The sequence below is a fragment of the Balaenoptera ricei genome, chromosome 1 (genome assembly GCF_028023285.1).
Source record: "Balaenoptera ricei isolate mBalRic1 chromosome 1, mBalRic1.hap2, whole genome shotgun sequence".
Classification (NCBI taxonomy): domain Eukaryota; kingdom Metazoa; phylum Chordata; class Mammalia; order Artiodactyla; family Balaenopteridae; genus Balaenoptera; species Balaenoptera ricei.
The window spans coordinates 136013971-136031038 of record NC_082639.1 but is presented as its reverse complement, the minus strand read 5'-3'; the positions used below and the strand labels follow the sequence as shown (position 1 = coordinate 136031038).

At 37.0% G+C, this 17068-nt stretch overlaps 1 protein-coding gene and 1 non-coding gene across 3 annotated transcripts in view; both read right to left on the bottom strand.

Annotated features, from left to right (window-relative positions):
* RABGAP1L (RAB GTPase activating protein 1 like) overlaps nucleotides 1-17068 on the bottom strand; it is a 783585-nt gene that overhangs the window by 693559 nt on the left and 72958 nt on the right. The window lies entirely within an intron of this gene.
* LOC132355223 (U6 spliceosomal RNA) lies at nucleotides 423-529 on the bottom strand. The gene has a single exon (XR_009499573.1). It is a non-coding gene; the product is annotated as a U6 spliceosomal RNA (small nuclear RNA).

Genomic DNA, 17068 nt, shown 5'->3' with positions numbered 1-17068 from the left:
TTACAAAGCTGAAAATGTCCAAGAGTTAATTAATGAATGTGATGATACCTCTATACATTGTAAAATGTGCAGTCATTTAAAATATCTATATGCATATACATGGGAAGAAATTCATAATAATAAAGTAGGTTCTGAAATAGTATGTATAGTTTGACCTCTCAAATTTTAAAAAATTCTATAGCTGTAGACATGAATGCTTACAAAAAAAGAAAAATACCAAAATGTTCTCAGTGACAGAATTATAGATGCCTATTCTATTTGTCTTCTTGTATCTTCTATTTTTCTTTAATAAAGATGTACTGTTTATGTAATAACATTTTAATTGAAGTATAATTGATATACAATATCATATTACTTTCAGGTGTACAAAATAGTAATTATATATATTCATATATATTGAAATGGTCACTATGATAAGTCTAAAAAATATGGAATGCTTCACAAATTTACATGTCATCCTCACACAGGGGCCATGCTAATCTTCTCTGTATCATTCCAATTTTAGTATATATGCTGTCAAAGTAAGCACTATAATAACATTTTAATGACCATTTTATGAACAGGAGTATCCTCACTGAAGGTTTTCTCTCCAAAGGATGAAAAATCAGAGTGCAGGTGTATGATGTCCTGAAGGTGAAGCTGAATGAGAAGTGCATATGTTCAGGAGGGATGTCTAACTAACAGGAGAAACGACAAAGAACTTTTATATATGCTCCATAAATGAATAAATGAGCAGAGATATTTTTAGGTCACCATTTGCTTCTATTTTGGGAGGCTTTAAAAATTCTTCATCTGGAGAAATAAGCATTCATAAATTTGGGGGTACGGGATGAGATGGGAGTGGGGAAATTCAAATATTTTCTGTCAGCAACTTTACTTCTGTCAGTGTTTGTTTATCTCATCACCAAGAGAAAATGGTTCACAATAGTCTCGACCATCAGAAACATCTCAGGATTTCAAAAATACAGTAAGAATAATCATTATTGATGCCTTTGCAGCACTTTTCAAAATGTTAAAAAAAAAATCACTAACATCAAATAGTGTCTGTAATAACCCTATGAGCCAAATCAAATCAATATGATTCATAGGGTCATCATGAAATGCAGGTTTCCAAACTGCTGACACACAAAAGTGTCTGTTTTGGTCAAGGTTCTTGGTAGCAGTAATAGAGACCAGCTCTCACCGATTTCAGCAGATCAATAGTGGATTAAAAGGACATTGGGTAGCATATACAGTGGAGAAAAGACAGCCTCTTCAATAAGTGGTGCTGGGAAAACTGGACAGGTACATGTAAAAGTACGAAATTAGAACACTCCCTAACACCATACACAAAAATAAACTCAAAATGGATTAAAGACCTAAATGCAAGGCCAGACACTATCAAACTCTTAGAGGAAAACATAGGCAGAACACTCTATGTCATAAATCACAGCAAGATCCTTTTTGACCCAGCTCCTAGAGAAATGGAAATAAAAACAAAAATAAACAAATGGGACCTAATGAAACTTAAAAGCTTTTGCACAGCAAAGGAAACCATAAACAAGAGCAAAAGACAACCCTCAGAATGGGAGAAAATATTTGCAAATGAAGCAACTGACAAAGGATTAATCTCCAAGATTTACAAGCAGCTCATGCAGCTCAATAACAAAAAAACAAACAACCCAATCCAAAAATGGGCAGAAGACCTAAATAGACATTTCTCCAAAGAAGATATACAGATTGCCAACAGACACATGAAAGAATGCTCAACATCATTAATCATTAGAGAAATGCAAATCAAAACTACAATGAGATATCATCTCACACCAGTCAGAATGGCCATCATTAAAAAATCTAGAAACAATAACTGCTGGAGAGGGTGTGGAGAAAAGGGAACACTCTTGCACTGTTGGTGGGAATGTAAATTGATACAGCCACTATGGAGAACAGTATGGAGGTTCCTTAAAAAACTAAAAATAGAACTACCATACGACCCAGCAATCCCACTACTGGGCATATACCCTGAGAAAACCATAATTCAAAAAGAGTCATGTACCAAAATGTTCATTGCAGTTCTATTTACAATAGCCAGGACATGGAAGCAACCTAAGTGTCCATCATCGGATGAATGGATAAAGATGTGGCACATATATACAATGGAATATTACTCAGCCATGAAAATAAACGAAATGGAGTTATTTGTAGTGAGGTGGATGGAGTTAGAGTCTGTCATACAGAGTGAAGTAAGTCAGAAAGAGAAAAACCAATACAGTATGCTAACACATATATATGGAATCTAAGGGAAAAAAAAAAAAGGTCATGAAGAACCTAGTGACAAGACGGGAATAAAGACACAGACCTACTAGAGAATGGACTTGAGGATATGGGGAGGGGGAAGGGTAAGATGTGACAAAGAGAGAGAGTGGCATGGACATATATACACTACCAAACGTAAAATAGATAGCTAGTGGGAAGCAACCGCATAGCACAGGGAGATCAGCTCTGTGCTTTGTGACCACCTAGAGGTGTGGGATAGGGAGGGCGGGAGGGAGGGAGATGCAAGAGGGAAGAGATATGGGAACATATGTATATGTATAACTGATTCACTTTGTTATAAAGCAGAAACTAACACACCATTGTAAAGCAATTATACTCCAATAAAGACGTTAAAAAAAAAAAAGGACATTGGGTTATACTTCCATAATCTTTAAAAATGATATTGGGTGGCTTACAGAATTGCTGGGAGGGCTTGAAAAACTAGGCTTGAAGCTAAGCAGGAGGAATAAACCACCCACAGAACTGATCTGACGAGGAAGTTGGCTAGAATAACCAACCGTCCTGGTTTTCCTGGGGCTGAATGGTTTCCAGAGATTCAGAGTTTTCCATGCTAAAACTGGGTAAGTGCTAGGCAAACTGTGAAAAGATGGTCTCCCCCTACCCACCCCCCCAACCCCCCACCGCAGCCAGCACCACGGACATCAGGCGCTAGACCACACAGTCTGCCCTTTGGCCACCTCTACATTGGAAACTGTAGATTGCAGAAATGTTTCCTGTCAGTAGGTTAAGAGAGAGAGAGAGAGAGAGGGAGAGAGACTGTTGCTTGTATCTTCAGAGCTGAGTCAAAAGTCCAGCAGATGTCTGATTGAAAAGCCTAGGTCACATGCCTTCACCTCAGCTTCAAGGGAGGGAGAGAAAGTGATTATCTGACATCTTCCACTTCCATTATGGGAGGTATCTTTGCTCACCACCAAGATTTACATGGTGAGGAATTCTCTAAATATAGGAAAGCAGTTTAGGTGGCCCAAATAATGACCAATTTCCACTACAGAATCCAAATTATTTTTAATTCTCTAATATTATTTATTTAAGAACACTAAGGCAACCGTTTGGTATATAGTAGTTTCTTTGATTTAAAATTAAGCTTTAAAAGTCAGATTAACAGCATGTTACTGTAATACCATCTTAATTACTTGGCCACAAAATAGTTTACGCCTGTGATAACTTTTACAACTATGTGACAAACATAATCCTATATTTAGGTTGTAAAAAATTTAATCCTTCTGACTTTTGTCCACCACAATGGACGGTTCCCTTTCCGTTATTTACCCAGGAAAATTTTTTTCTCTCTTTTGTTTTTAATATTTCTAGAGGAGACAAGTGTTTGCCAAGAAGAAATGGATTTGAATGGAAACATTTTATCGAGGACAAACCTTAAGAAGAGTAATGGACAATGAGTTCTGCATAACCCTTTGGCCTTCACTCTTACGTTTACTGTGATCAAGTGATTTGAGCAAGGGATTTCAAGTCAGTGCTCATGTATTTTTTGTAGCTTTTCATTTCTCTTACAGAATGACCTGGAACAAACCCATTGAGATTTTTTGTCTTGTCTTCATATACTGAACTATAAAATGGGAATGCCTGTACTTAATCAAAGATACAGTTTCTACTGATAGTAAACAACAAAACAATGGACCAAGAATTCTGGTCCTGCCTTTCATGGTGTAATTGTGCAGTCTTGAGGGTATCACTTAAATTCTCATGTGTCAGTTTCCCCAATCTATAAATGATAATAATACCTGCACTATCTATTTCAAAATATATATAAGAAAAAGCATTTTTTAAAGTATAGAACAGTGTTAAGTATAGCAAAGTGTTATTATTGAATTACTCTTGCAGCATTTAGTGCTAAAAATGCAGAGTGCTTCCTTTGATTTTTATCTAGGAGACATATCTCTGAAAATCAATTTAAAATTATAGAAGCTAATAGATGAGTCCTTTTTAGTTTGTGGTTATCTTCTGCATGGCAGATTTTTTTTTTTATAAATGTATTTATTTTATTTATTTATTTTTGGCTGCGTTGGGTCTTCGTCGCTGCTCGTGGGCTTTCTCTAGTTGCAGCGAGCGGGGGCTACTCTTCATGGCGGTGCGCGGGCTTCTCATTGCAGTGGCTTCTCTTGTTGCAGAGCACGGGCTCTAGGCGCGCGGTCTTCAGTAGTTGTGGCGCATGGGTTTAGTTGCTCCGTGGCATGTGGGATCTTCCCAGACCAGGGCTCGAACTCGTGTCCCCCGCATTGGCAGGCAGATTCTCAACCACTGTGCCACCAGGGAAGCCCTGCATGGCAGATTTTTAAGTGGTAATTATTAATGCAGTTTTCTTACACTTACTCTTTCCTAAATGCCATTCTTTCAAAAGTTTTCTGAATTATATTTATAGTCCCTGAAGTCCTGGGGATGCTCTTCTGTGGGTTGTTTTTTTTTTTTAACCTAAGATGTCCAAGGTAAGATTGTATACAGGAAACAACCATTAATACAGGAAACAGAAAGTAGTAGAATTGTTCTACTTAAAATAACTGCCCCCTAATGGAGGTATAGAATATAAGCTCCATTTATAATGAGAGGGAACAAATGGAGAGGAGGAGAATCTGTTGAAAGAGATTTGCTTGACAAATATACCATATCTACTTTGTGAAATTACCAAGCACCTAAGGACTAGAAAAGTACTCACATACCCCCTATGAAGAGGCTCCTTTGTTTCCTTGATCTCTGGCCCTTTAAATAGTGTCTGGATAATCTCATATTAACTCTCTGGAGCTGTTAATTTATAGATTAAAAACTGCTGATGTAGGACAGCCATGTGATTAATCAAGATACCAGAAATACAAGCAAGCAGGCAAGATACTTATTTTGGCAGCTTCATAATTGGGACTCTTCAGTAGGAAAAAATATCTCAATCCCACTCCTTTATGAAAGTTCTTTCTATATCTCAGTCTTCACTGTCTAAACCTAAATAGAATTCCTTTCTATTTTTAATCCCCTTTCAACAAAATGAAAGCTGAATTTACACACCAATTTTTGTCTTTTATCCATCAACACTTTAGTTGAAGAGAAACTACACTGCCTGTTAATCTCAAGTGGGATAAACCCTTCTGACTTTTCCCTCACACCTACTCTAAGTGTGTTTATCACAAAAGTTTGGCTTAGGCAAATAGTTTGATTTGCAGAGATGGTACTGCCTATTTCTCTGGGTGACCTTGAGCAACCTCTCAGATTCTTTTCCTAGAGAATGTGATATTGTTAATAAAGAACTATGTGATCTGTCTTGCCCATAATAATTTTTTTGTTGGTTGATTTCTTGATTGCAATGCAGAACTTAGATTCACAGTACTGAAAATAATAGATCTATTTGTAAAGTTAAACATTCAACTCAGGATTGTTTATAACTAAGAATATGAAGGAATTTGACGTAGTTCTTCATGAGACTAAAACATGCAAAATCCTACACATTAATACAAGTAAAATGCAAATGATCCCACACTATGTCCTGAGGGAACTATAAAAATGTATAAGAAATAATCCCTGATCTCAAGGATATCACAGCCTAGTAATGACTTGGTACAACAACTTCTGACACATTTTAAAAGATTCAGTGCAATTGAGAGTACTCACCATGTGCAAGGCATGGTAAAAAAAAAAAAAAATTACTATTGCAGCGTCCTAAATAATATCTCTGAAATGCTGTGATTATCAATTAATGTTTTGTACTTGTTTTTAAAAAAGTCAACAAGTTTTACAAGATATTTAAAACAAAGAAGAGTCCTCAGTCCTTCCACTGTTTCCAAAGAAAATGACTTTCAACTGTAGGTGATTTTCTTCATATGTACCTCCATACTTTAAATAACATGCTTGTATCGCTATATCATGTTCTTTCAGTTGTAGGTATTCTCTGTTGTCTTCCCTCACTCCACCACAATTAAACACATACACACACAGTCAGTTCCCATTCCTCATCATCACAATATATTGACTAGATAAGTGTATAGTGTTTATATTATTATGAGTATATATGTTTTCAGAACAGTAGTCAACTATGATCATTTTTGCAAAATGTTTTGCTTTCTCTGGAGTTAATAATTTCCATTTAAGTTTAGTTAATTTTCTAATCCTTAATTCAGTCAAACTGTCAGGTGTTTAAATTTATTAATGTATACTATTAATTTCATTTTCCTAAATATTTCTGTCCGAGGGCCTCTGACCTACTCCAGCTTGGACTTGTTGCATAACTATCATCCTAGGATCTCCCTTGACAAACATCTTGGAGATTCCTTTCACTTCTCTCCTACAACAGATGTCCTGTTTTGATGGAACACAACCTTCATTAAGTTCATGAGAAAGGATATATATAAGGGAAACAAATTTTTTGAGACCTTGCATGTCTGAAAACGTCCTTTTTTTTCCCCCTCTACTTGCATACTGAGTATAGAATTCTAGGTTGGAAATAATTTTCCTTCACGATTGTGAGGCCATTTCACCATTGCTTTCTGCCTTCTAGTATTGCTTCTGAAAAAGCAAAAGACATTCTGATTCTTGATCGTTTGTATGAGACCTCCCTTTTTTTTTTTTTTTTTTTTTTTGGAAGTTTATAGGATCTTCTCTTTGTCTCCAGTGTAAATTCATGGTCATGTGCCTGGGTATGATCTTTTTTCATCCCTGGTCATATATACTCAGTGAGATCTTTCAATCTGAAAACTCATGAGCTTCAGTTCTGGGAAATCTTTGTAAATCATCTTAATTCCTTCCCAATTGTTTTCTTATTTCCCTCTGTCTGGAACTCCTATTATTCAGTTGTTGGACCTCTTGGACTTGTTTTCTGGATTTTTTTTTTTCCTTCTCTCTAATTTCCTAGCTCTTGCTCTTTTTGCTCTACTCTCTGAAAGATTTCCTCAACTGGATCTTGCAAGCTTTCTGTTGAAATTTTCATTTATGCTACCATGATTTTCATTCCAAAGAATAATTTTTGCTATCTGAGTATTATTTTTATGTAGCATCTTGTTTCATAAATGTAATATCTTCTCTTGTATTTAAGTTTTTTTCTCCTTGCCTAGTTGCTATCTCCTCAAACTTTCTTTCTTGTATTTATTCATTTTGGTTTTTATCTTTCTATTATATGATTTCTTCAACTTTCTGGTACTCAATTGCTTTTTTGCTCATATTTAAGAGTAGGACACTAAAAGCTGATTGAAAGCTTTGAACATGTCAACTCTGAGTTCTAGTGTGAAATGATATGGTTGATTTGTTTGTTAAGGAATCCCTTAATTGTTATCTTTAGCTTTATTTATTTCCTGGTCTGATCCCCAGAAAAGGATCTTCCAATCTCCTGCCTAGAAGGTCTAGGCCTGACTGCCAGTATTTTGGAGTCAACTGTGGTAAGAGGACTTAGGCCTCACACACTCACATTCTCCCATGTTTGGTACAGTACTCCACATTCAACTGTGACTGATGACCCTCAGATCAGAGACCCTCTACAAAGAAAAAGTCTCTAGTCTTTTGTGGGAGGCAGGGAGTAGATAATCAATCATCAGCATAGAGTGAGAGATAAAATTTAGCTATCTGTTTCTTCATTACCTTTCAACTAATATTCCTTTTTTAACATTCTCCCTACTTTTATTTCTATTTCCAGAGGAACCTGGTCCTGCTAATTCCCGGTTTTTTAAGCATTTCTGCAATGCAAATCAGTTTAGTTCTTGGCTTTCCCCCTGCTAGTTTAGGAGTCCGTTTTCACTGGACTCCTCTCAGTAACCACCAACCTATCCACTTCATAGCATACGAAATGTCATTAATTTTGTTTATTCTCCTGTTTTCTAGCTTGTCAGTTTATGGCCTTAAATTTTTTTTTAACTAAGTTTTAGTGAAGTTTCAGGAGGGAGCAAAATTAGATGCATATGCAAAAAGGTTCTCCCTTTTACTGAGAACTCCCCATTTTTTTTTTGCTGGGAGACTAGTGAATCAAAGGAATTTAATCCAAACCAAAATCATGAGAGAGACACCAACAAAGGCTAACGTAGCTCTCCTCTTGTTCCAGTAGGCCGATATGAAGAGAAAAAAATGGCATGTTGCTCCACACAAAAAAATGAAAGCCCATTAAAATATGGGTAGGGTGAAGCATTACTAATCAATGACATATTTCCTCCCACAACATTGATTTAGACTGTACTATTAGTAAAAATTAATGCCTGCTTTTTAATTAAAATACTTTATTTTTAGAACAGTTTTAAGTTTACAGAAAAATTGTACAGAAAATACAGAGAGTTCCCAAATACCCGCCTCTCTATCCCCGTACAGTTTCTCCTATTATTAACATCTTGCATTAGTGGAGTACATTGTTACAATTGATGAACCAATATCGATGCACTATTAAAGTCTGTGGTTTCCTTTAGGGTTCATTCTTTGTGTTGTACAGTTGTTGTTTTTTTTTTGGTTTTGAAAAATGCATAGTGTCATATATCCAGCACTACAGTATCATACCAAATAGTTTCATCACCATAAAAATCCCCTTTGCACCAACTATTCAATCCTTCCTTTTTTCCCCTCTCCAAATCACTGGCAACCGCTGATCTTTTTACTGTCTCTACAGTTTTGCCTTTTCTAGAATGTCATATTGTTGATATTATACAGTATGCAGCCTTTTCACACTGGCTTCTTTCACTTAATGCACATTTAAGGTTTTTCATATCTTTTTGTGGATTGATAGCTTATTTCTTTTTATCGCTGCATAACAACCCAGTGTATGGATGTACCACAGTTTGTTTATCTACTCACCTATCAAATAACATCTTGGTTGCTTCCAAGTTTTAGCAATTATGAATAAAACTGCTGTAAACATTTGTGTATATGTTCTTGTATGGGCATGAATTTTCAGCTTATCTGGGTAAATACCTAGGGCACTATTGCTGGATTAGATAGTAAGATTATGTTTAGCTTTTTAACAAACTGAGGAGCTGTCTTCCAAAGTGGCTGTACCATTCTGCATTCCCATCAGAAATAAATAAGAGTTCCTGCTGTTCCTCATCCTTGTCAGCATTTGGTGTTGCCAGTGTCTGGAATTTTAGCCGTTCCAATAGATATGTAGTAGGCCCTCATTGTTGTTTTAATTTGCAATTCCCTAGTGATATATGATGTTGAGAATCTCTTCACACATGCTTCTTATATGTATATCTTCTTTGGTGAGGTGTCCAGATCTTTTGCCCATATTTAAATTGGGTTGTTTGTTTTCTTATTGTTGAATCCTAAGTGTTCTTTGTGTGGGTACAAGTTCTTTATCAGGTATGTGTTTTGAAAATATTTTCTCCCAACAGATGGCTTGTCTTTTTATTCTCTTAACAGTGTGTTTCACAGAACAGTCTTGAATTGTAGTGAAGTCCAACTTATCAGTTTTTTCTTTCATGGATCCTGCTTTAGGTGTTGTATCTAAAAAGTCATCCCCAAACCCAAGGTCATCTAGATTTTCTCCTATGTTATCTTCTAGAAGTTTTATAGTTTTACATTTTAAATTTAAGCCTGTGATCCATTTTGAGTTAATTTTTGTGAATGGTGTAATGTCTGTGTCTAGATTCATATTTTTACATGTAAATGTCCTGTTTTTCCTATACCATTTATTTATTTATTTATTTATTTTACAACACTTTTTTTTTTTTAATTTTATTTATTTATTTATTTACTTATGGCTGTGTTGGGTCTTCGTTTCTGTGCGAGGGCTTTCTCCAGTTGCGGCAAGAGGGGGCCATTCTTCATTGCGGTGCACGGGCCTCTCACTATCGTGGTCTCTCTTGTTGCGGAGCACAGGCTCCAGACGCGCAGGCTCAGTAATTGTGGCTCACGGGCCTAGTTGCTCCGTGGCATGTGGGATCTTCCCAGACCAGGGCTCGAACCCGTGTCCCCTGCATTGGCAGGCAGATTCTCAACTGCTGCGCCACCAGGGAAGCCTCCCTGTACCATTTATTGAAAAGACTATCTTTTTTCTTTTGGATTGCCTTTGCTCCTTTATCAAAGATCGGCTATATGTGGGTCTATTTCTGGGACCTCTACACTTTTCTGTTGATCTACTTGTCTATTCTTTCATCAATACCACACTGTCTTGATTACTGTAGCTTTATAGTAAGTCTTAAAGTCAGGTAGTGTCAGTCCTCAAACTTTTTTCTTCTTCAGTATTGGGTTGGCTATTGAGTCTTCTGCCTCCCCATATAAATTTTAGAGGAAGTTTGTCAATATCCACAGAGCAACTTTCTGGGATTTTGATTGGGATTGCATTAAATCTATAGATAAAGTTGAGAAGAAGTGACTTATCTTAATGATATTGAGTGTTCCTATTCATGAACATGTAGCTTTCCTCTTACAGATTTTACACATATTTAGTTAGATTACACCTAAGTATTTCCCTCTCTCTCTCTCCACCCCCTCCCTCAATTTGTGCCAAAATAAATGATGTTTTGCTTTTAAGTTCAAAATCCAATTATTCCTTGATAATATGTAGGAAAACAATTGGCTTTTGTATATTAACCTTGTATCCTGCAACCTTGCTATAGTTGCTTACTAGTTTCAGAAGCATTTTTTGGTTGTTGATTCTTTGGGATTTTGTACATAAACAATCACGTCATCTGTGAACAAAGATGCTTTTATTTTCCTTCCCCATCTGTATACCTTTTAATTCTTTTTCTTGTCTTATTACACTTGTTAGGACTTCTATTATGATGTTGAATAAGAACGGGGAGAGGAATTCTGATCTGGGGAGAGGTTCCATGAGTAATTTAATCAGTCCTTGAACTAATGAAACCAGCATGCCTACAACTCATACTGTGGAAATATAAAAAAGGCAATCTGAACTGCAGACTGCACATGCACTATTGGCATGGAAGCAAAAGACTCTCACTCCCTTTCACCACCACTCCCAAACTTCCCAGCATGATTTATGTGGCATCAAGCAACATTCAATATCTAGGTGAGGCCTCAAGCATGCTACTACAAAATAAATGGCTCAAGCCTGGGGCATTTTATTTGGGGGGTGGGGTTGGTTTATGGAAGATTTATCCAGTAACTTAAATCTCTGTGAGTAGGAGGTTTTTCCACATAGAGACAAGTAAACAACATCCCATTTAGTGGACTGTGCCTTAGAATAGCATGAAACTGGCAGGAGATGACATAGATAATGTGACCATACAAACCAGTTTGCCTGAGGTAGTTTTTGCCTGTTGTCTGAGTGTAATTATTAATAGTGTCTCCTTCATTATCAAAATTGTCTCAATTTGGGAGATAAACTATATGGTCATTCTACTTACAAGGGAAGTGAAAACAGTGAGGAAAGACCCCATATGCTCAGAGAGTTCTCCAGAACACCCTATGCTTACTCATGTAGGCTACAAGAGTCCCCATTCTTAAAAAGAAGACAGAGAGGTCATACAGTTTGGTTAAACATTCATACATGCATTAATAACAGGGCTTCCTAGAATCAGAGATGCTATAGTCATTGTTGCTCAAATAGCTGTCAGAGGCATTTTAAGCTATCAAATGGCTTTTAAACTAGATTATCTCATATCTCCCTGCTCATTATCTCATTTTCACCCTGCCTGGAAAGTCCCTCTGAATTTAGAAGTCCTTTACTGGTCTTTGAGAAAATTTCTATGCTCTGAGGAGCCAAATGTAGTAATAACCTGCTTCAGACCACAGGAAGACCCCTAGATATTTAGATGATCTAATAGTTTATGTTTAGAACTAGGTCACAACATTTCTTTCCCATTCAGGGCCTCCTTCCTGTTACTATTTTGAATATTAAGTAGAGTCCTCAAAAAAAAATAAATAAATAGAGTCCTCAGTGGGAGGAACTACCTAGTGGATGGCAGAAAAAGTCAATCAACAAATAATTTTTGAGCAACCTCTATGTAGGTCCTTGAGTACACTGTCCCTGGGTACAAAAGCTGGCAATATAGTCAATCAATAAATATATTAAACAATTGCTTTAAAAGACCATATTACCCAAATAGTATTGTGGAAGTACAAAATAACCTGATAATTTATGCAGTTTAGAAATTAAGCACAAAAGGAATTAGAAAAAAGGGAGCTGAATTTTTAAATAAGTATTGGAAGAGATTTGGTTTAATAAGAGGACAGATCGTGTGTGTGTGTGTGTGTGTGTGTGTCTTGGTAGTGAAGTAATGAGAATATCTTTGAAGTACTCAAATTAAAATAGCACCTCTCAAGTTAAATTGGAGCTATCATGTTGACATTTTGAAGAAAAGTAGTGATGCGAAGGAGAGTTGTACTATTCATAAACTCTAGATACCATAAATCTAGCGCTATTTAAAGAAATGCAGGAAGGAACTATAGTAGGAAAGGGCCATAAGATATTATTTTTTAAGGCAGATTAAGAAAACCAACTAGATCTTTTAGAAACTAAAAAATACCTTAATTGAAATGAAAAACCCAAGGGAAAATTACTTAATCTAGCTGATACTCATTTATAAAAAGAGCTTCATGACTGTGTCAAAGGATTATTTGGTAAATGTAGAAAGAATGTATTTTAATCTGAGTTATTAGTTCTAGGCAATAGAAATCAACTCTGGCTGATTCAAATAGAAAAGGAATTTATTGAAAAGATGTTGGATAACTTATAGAATCTACTGGAGAACTGGAGAACCAGACACTGGGATACCTACCCTTAAGTGATGCTCATAACAACAACTCGAATTGGTACAGTGAGGGCACTATTCCTGCTTACACAAAGCAATATTTGCAACAACCTGCACCACCAATACCATTAACACCAGACACTGTGTCACCAAAAGACAATTCTACCACTCTGCTCCAGGGAGTTGATCTTTCAGCAATTTCCCCTGAGTTTCTCATAGTCTCATTACCACTAGCACCTGCTAAATGTTCTAGGAGAGTGCCTCTGATTGGTGCCATAAATGCAAAGCGTGCTGGAAGAGCAAGTATCTGGAATAGTCAGCTTCTCTAATATAAGATGGAAGCCCTGTATATATACAAAAGAGCTTCAAATACTAGGCAGCCAAAAAGAAAAAGGCAAATGTCACTGCAATTCACTCTTGTAACTGCCCAACAGACGCAAACATACTTCTTCCCATTCTTATACCACTAACTACTTCTGCTCAATATACTGCAATATATCCTTCAACAACTGAAAACGTGTTCTCCATCTCCCCAAAATGGGGACATCATCAGTTGGTGCAGGGGGTGGTAAACAATTTTTTGTAAGCTGTTCTTGTAAGTAAAGTTGTATTGGAACACAGCCATTCCCATTTGTTACACATAATCTGTGGCTGCTTAAGTTCTGCAGTGTCAAAGTTGAACAGTGGCAAGAGACTGTACGTCTCACAAAGCCAAAAATATTTCCTGTCTGACCATTTACAGAAAAAGTTTACCAACCATTGAATTAGTTCATCCAACTTCAAGTCCACAGTTCCTTTAATCCTATCATTATCCCATCACAATATTCTGTAACCTCTAGACTAACTTATAAAGACAGACACCAACTACACATCCAATATAAAATAGTGGGGAAACAGAGAGAAAATATTTTTAAATAATTTAAAAAGATAAATATATACTTTATTACTTAACTCAACAATTGTTCATTTTTTTAAAAAAAGATTTTTTTTGATGTGGACCATTTTTAAAGTCTTTATTGAATTTGTTACAATATTGCTTCTGTTTTATGTTTTGGTTTTTTGGCCCCGAGGCATGTGGGATCTTAGCTCCCGAACCAGGGATCAAACCTGCAACCCCTGCGTTGGAAGGTGAAGTCTTAACCACTGGACCACCAGACAAGTCCCAACAATTGTTTATTGAATACTTACCATGTGCACTCTTCTATACACTGGAGTTACAGCTGTGAACAAACTTTCTATTAGGAGTGACAGGCAATAAATATCGTTTAGATAGTGATGAGAAGAAAAATAAAATGGGGGGTGGGGGAAGGAAACATATGGAAGAGCAATAGAGTTGCAGATTTAGACAGGGTAACCAAAGATGGCCTTGTTGAGAAGTTGACATTGAATAAAGACCTAAAAGAGATGATGAGATGAGATAAGATATGAGTTATGCAGGTATGTGGGGAAGAAAAATTGAGACAAGGGGAACAGCAAGCACTGAAGCCCTGAGGAAGAAAACCGGTGATGGTGAGAGTAATAGAATATGAGATCAGAAGGAGCCAGATGATGTAGAGTCAAAAAGTCATTATGAAGGACTTCCCTGGTGGCGCAGTGGTTAAGAATCCACCTGCCAACGCAGGAGGCATGGGTTCGAGCGAGCCCTGGTCCGGGAAGATCCCACATGCCACGGAGCAACTAAGCCCACGCACCAGAACTACTGAGCCTGCGCTCTAGAGCCCACGAGCCACAACTACCAAAGCCTGCACACCTAGAGCCCGTGCTCTGCAACAAGAGGAGCCACCGCAGTGAGAAACTCCTGCACCACAACGAAGAGTAGCCCCCCACTCGCCGCAACTAGAGAAAGCCTGTGCACAGCAACAAAGACCCAACACAGGCTAAATTAAATAAATAAATAAAATTAAAAAAAAAAAAGTCATTATGAAACCTTTGACTCTCTGATGTGACACAGCCGGGGAGAAAATACAGATCTATGCTACAGTTCTTCTTCCTGAAAATGGTCATGAGAGCACAGGAGATATTTATGAACTTCCTTCTTAAAGGAAGACTGCACATTCTCATTGCCTTTAGCCAGATATTCACCAGATACTCATACTTCATACCTGAAAGATCTGAACCTTTGGTGGTCCTGTCTGTATAATTTCCTGTAGTCTTCCATTACCTTATACCTCTGAATGTGTCAATAACAGAAGGAGCTCCAAATGATCACCTGGTCTCCATCTATACTACTCCTGCCCCCATTTTGGAGTAGCAATCCTTTTTTCCCCGATATCCCAAATCAATTACCTCAATAAACCATCATAATTCCCCCTTTTTTTTTTTTGTCAATTGGACCAGTGTTAAAAGTGACCTGAAATGACCAGATAAGCGTCTGAGTTTCAAATTTGATTAATTTACTGTTGTATTCCCTGGTAGAAGCATTCTTCTCTTGCTTTCTCAGACTAATAAATGATCAGAGCTCAGAGCTGTAGGTACAGGAAGCAAAAACATTTTGAGGAGACTATTATGCATTCATTTAGAAGATATTTATCAACAACTGGCATGGACTCTTTAAAACTATCAATGCTATAAAGTAAAAACAAAGAAGCTGGGGAACTATTCTAGACTTCAGAATGTTAAGAGACATGACTACTAAGTGCAATGCATATTCCTAGATTGGCTGCTGTGTCAAATTTTTTTAAACAGCTATAAAAACATTATTGGGACAATTGAGGAAATTTAAAAATAGACTGGATATACACACCAATGTGAATTATCCTAAGTGTGCAAATTGCATTGTGGTTACATAGTGTATGTATCATAACTGATGCATGTTGAATTATTTAGGAAGGAAGTGCTCTGATGTCTCCAACTAACCCTCAAAGGAACAGCAAAAAAAAAAAAAAAAGGTGTGTGTATGTGTATATGAATAGTGCAACTGAAAAAGAAATAAAGCAAATGTAACACAATGTTGACAGTTACTGAATCTAGGTGTTTATGAGCTCACTCAGCAAATACTTGGTTGGATGGGAAAAGAGGCTGAGTTTCATCTATAGTATTGAACATTTTGTCTACCTGATTATTGAGATCTTCCTCTGAAGTGGGCATCTTCAGTGAGCATTCTCATGGGACATAAATATTCTAACATTCCGGGCCCATTCTGAGAAATGTGCCCTCATACTGCTTTTCTAAAACTCTTTGTAAGCCACTCTTCAATTATTTTACTTCCAAGTCTCTGACCATTCATCAAAACTATGAGTTATTGTCCGTGTATCAGTGTACATATTTACCTTGTCACCTCTTTTTCTAAGCCAAGTGAACAACGCAATGACCTGCTTAAAATTTAATTGATGGGGGTAGGAGGGGTTCTCTCTTTCACTGCCTTTCAGGATCACCTCTAAATGGAGCTGTAGCCTGATCCTACTCCCAAAAATCCAGACTCATGTATCCAACTGAAGACATCACCACTTGGATGAATAATACATGTCTCAAACTCAATTTGTTCAAAATTAAGCCTCTGATCTGTTCTTCTGGCTGAATAGAACTGTAAGCCTTCTGGTTGTAAAACGTGAATATATGTAAGCCAGGATGGGATATTTTTTTTTCTCCTCAGTGAATGATCATAGAGAATTCCACATGAAGCCCTAGGTATGGGCTGAGGAAAAAGCAGCAGAAAAGATGCTGTAAATGTCACTTACTTGTACTTTGCTTGTTCATGGCCATACATAAACCATTTTCTCTTGATGATGGAATGCTGCTGGGAACATCAGACTTTATGGCTTGGTTTATGGAGGGCTCCTCAGAATTCATGGCCCCCTGGTATCTTATGGTCAGATATTCAGTCTCTATAAGAGACTGGTATCAAAACAAGAGTTGCTTATCAAAAATAGAGTAGCTACTTGCCAAAAAAAGTGTAGTTTTTCTCCCAAAATATAGGATGCCTCCATTTTGATTCCCCTATGAGAACTTTTCATCATCTCCATACAGCTCCCAGACCTGCCTTGATCAGCTAGAGAAACTTCTCTTGCTTTGAAGCCCTCTCAAAGCTGAGAACCTTTTGCGTTAACCTGAAAATGGGTCAGAGCAGCATACTCACGTGGCATATGTTGCCTCTAAAATCCGAGGGGGCTCACCAAGCATTGTGTCTCTTTCTT